Source organism: Neophocaena asiaeorientalis, unplaced genomic scaffold (genome assembly GCF_003031525.2).
Source record: "Neophocaena asiaeorientalis asiaeorientalis breed wild unplaced genomic scaffold, Neophocaena_asiaeorientalis_V1.1 scaffold160, whole genome shotgun sequence".
NCBI classification, from domain to species: Eukaryota; Metazoa; Chordata; class Mammalia; order Artiodactyla; family Phocoenidae; genus Neophocaena; species Neophocaena asiaeorientalis.
Window position 1 is genome coordinate 26,656 of NW_020175675.1, and position 3,691 is coordinate 30,346.

The 3,691-nt window shown below is 41.0% G+C and overlaps 1 pseudogene; it reads left to right on the forward strand.

Annotated features, from left to right (window-relative positions):
• Positions 1–1,258: 1,258 nt before the first annotated feature.
• On the forward strand, positions 1,259–2,645 carry LOC112390844 (leucine--tRNA ligase, cytoplasmic-like; annotated as a pseudogene).
• The last annotated feature ends 1,046 nt before the right edge of the window (positions 2,646–3,691 follow it).

The following is a 3,691-nucleotide window of genomic DNA, read 5'->3' on the forward strand; positions in this document are numbered from 1 at the left end:
GTGATGGGAGACAGGGACACCCGAAGTGTGTTGTTTATGTCCAGTCTACTCCGTAATCTCATTTTGGTTGCTGTCACTGCAGGAAACCCTGTTTCACAAAGATAGGATGTTGCAAATGGAAGCAGGCTTTTCAGTGCTTTTGTGGCAATCTCAGGATATTCCGCTGTGACTTTAATCCAGAATGTATGGAGTATGGAGATTTGAAGTTGTCTCAAACATACTTTTAAGGCCACCATCATTTGCAATCTCAAGCAGTTGATCCTCTTCTAGCACAGACAAAGTCAATTCACCTGGCTTATTCACAAATGGGTCGCAGATCCATTCCTTCCCAGTTCAGGGGTCTTTTGTGGTTGGGAAGTAATGCTCAAACTCTTGTGAAAGCTGAGATAGATGAGCAGTTTTGAAGGTTTCATGGTTTCGTTGGATAGCTGGTCTCCACATATTATACAAAGTGGGCTTGGAGAATGTGAATCACCTGCTGCAATTTAAGTAAGACTCTTGGTATTTTCCTTTAAATGCAGCTTTTTTTTGTTGGCAGCCTGAGAGTCTTCTGCTCTCTCATCATTGGGTCTTTCACCCTTTTCAAAGAAGCTCTTCAGCGACATTTGTTTTTTACTCATTTTGGCTAGGGTGAGCTTGTGGGCTTACCAAGACTATGACTGAGACAAGTGCACAGTGTGGGAAAGAGGCGCGGATGGAAGTGGTAAATAAAATAATGGGTGGGCCACGTGCAGACTAAAATAAGTGTCAAATTCTGACTTAAAGCCTGCCACCAGATGCAGCTTAATTGTCACTTGTCACTCACTGATAGGGTTTTGATATTAGTCTGCAAGCAATTGATTTATTATGGTCTCTGTGCAGTCAAGCCTCTCTGCTAATGATAATCTGTATTTGTAGCCGCTCCTCAGTATTAGCATCACCACCTCAGCTCCACCTCAGATCATCAGGCATTAGAGTCTCATAAGATCCTTCGCATGCGCAGATCACAGTAGGGTTCATGCTCCTATGAGAATCTAATGCTGAGGCTGATCTGACAGGAGGCAGAGATCAGGTGGTAATGTGAGTGATGGGGAAGTGGCTGTAAATACAGATGAATGGCTCACTCACCTGCCGCTCACCTCCTGCTGTGAGGCCTTGTTCCTAACAGGACACAGACCAGTACCAGTCTGTGGCCCGGGTTGGGGACCCCTGCTCTAGTGGGCTTTTTGTTTATAATAGCCCCTCCCAACTTTCCCTTCTCAACAAAAAGTTTCCTCTCCTTACTTTGCTGCACTTCTTTGCTGGATTTTGATGTCAAAACTCCACAGGCAACTTCCTCACTTTGACCCAAGCTCTTGATAAATATTCAGCCGATGGAATGTGCTTGGCTCTAGCTGATGCTGGTGACACTGTTGAAGATGCTAACTTTATGGAAACCATGGCAGATGCAGGTATTCTCCATCCGTACACCTGGGTGGAATGGGTGAAAGAAATGGTTGCCAACTGGGATAGCCTAAGAAGTGGTCCTGCCAACACCTTCAATGATAGAGTTTTTGCCAGTGAAATTATAAAAACAGATCAAAACCATGAAAAGATGATGCTTAAAGAAGCTTTGAAAACAGGGTTTTTGAGTTTCAGGCAGCAAAAGATAAGTACCATGAATTGGCCATAGAAGGGATGCACCAAGACCTGTGTTCCGGTTTATTGAAGTTCAGACACTTCTCTTGGCTCCATTCTGTCCTCATTTGTGTGAGCACATCTGGACACTCCTGGGAAAGCCCAACTTAGTTATGAATGCTTCATGGCCTCTGGCAGGTCCTGTGGATGAAAGCTTGATACATTCCTCACAGTATCTCATAGAAGTAGCACATGACCTTAGACTGACTCAAGAACTATATGATACTAGCTAAAGAGAAGAAGACTGACAAGCAGCCCCCTCAGTAGCCTTCACATTGCACCATCTATGTGGCGAAGAACTATCCATCTTGGCAACACATCACCCTGTCAGTTCTGCATAATCACTTTGAGACCAACAGTGGAAAATTGCCTGATAACAAAGTCATGCTAATGAACTAGGCAATTTGCCAGAAATGAAGAAATACATGAAGAAAGTGATGCCATTTGTCACAATGATTAAGGAAAATCTGGAGAAGATGGGACCTCATGTTCTAGATTTGCAATTAGAATTTGAAGTGCTCATGGAGAATAGAGTCTATCTGACCAATTCCCTTGAGCTAGAACACACAGAACTCAAGTGTGCCTCTGAAGCAGATAAAGTCAGGGAAGATTGCTGTTCTGGGAAACCACTTAATGTTTATAGCACAGAACCTGGTGTATCAGCTTCCCTAGTGAATTCTCAGCCATTCAATGGCCACTTCTCAACCAAAATTGAAATCAGGCGAGGAGATAACCGTGATTCTATAATCTGGCGTTTAATGAAAGTGGACCGAGGAATCAAAGACCTTTCCAAAGTGAAACTGATGAGATTTGACGATCCACTGTTGGGGCCTTGGCAAGTTCCTGTCCTGGGAAAAGAGCATGCTGAGGAGATGCCCATTTCTGAGCATGCTGTTTTCCACATGGACCCCATGAGCAAGAAAATTCATCTCACTGAAAATGGGCTATGGGCAGATATTGGTGATACAATGATATATCTTGTTCATTAAATTCAGGCACATTGGAGATTTATCCTGGTTTCTGGGGATATTACTACTATGACTGTGCCTACAGATGGGCTATGAGAACCTTAGGCTGGACCTAAATGTGGTTTGCTATAGTTGCGTGTCTCGAATTGCAGTTGTTTTCTGCTCCCAGATAAACTTGCTTTGCTGGTATAATAACTGGCTGTTTTATTGTCTGGTGTTAACAAAAACTTTGCAGGAAAAAAATAATACAAACAAAAGAAAAACCCAAATAAAATTTGGTAAATATTTTGCTACACATATGACAGAAGACTAGTATTCTTCAAGGTGCAAAGAGTGCCTACAAATTAAGGAGAAAAATAAAACAAAAATCCAAATAGAAGAATTGACCATGGACATAGACAATTCACAAGAAATAAATATCAAATGACTGTTTTCTGTTTCATTTTTGAACAGCTTCTTTTGAGATTTAATTCATTTACGGGTAATTCACACCTTTAAAGTGTAAAATTCAATGGTGTTTAGTACATTCCCATAGTTATGGATCCATCATCATAATCAATTTTAGAACATTTTCATTACGCCCAGAAGAAACTCTGCACACCTTAGTCATCACTCTTCAGTCTTCCTAACCCCTCATCCCAGGCAACAACTAATCTAATTTCTGTCTCTACAGATTTGCCTATTTCTGACATTTCAGATATATGGAATCACACAATATGTGGTCCTTCATCGGTTGATGATACTGAACACTTTTCCTGTGCTTATTGGCCATTTGCTTATCTTTTTGGGAGAACTATTCAGATACTTGGTCCATTTTTAATTGGGCTATTTGTTGTTTTATTATTGTGTTGCTAAGTTCTTTGTATGTTTTATACAAGTGCCTTTTCAGATATGTGATTTGCAGATATTTTCTCCCATTCTATGGGTTGTCTTTTCACTTTCTTGATGGTGTTCTTTGAAGCTCAAAAGATTTACTTTTGGGGATCACTAGTTTACCTATTTTGTTGTTGTTGTTGCTTGTGCTTTTGGTGTTAGAATTAGAAACCATTGTCTAATTTAAGGTCACA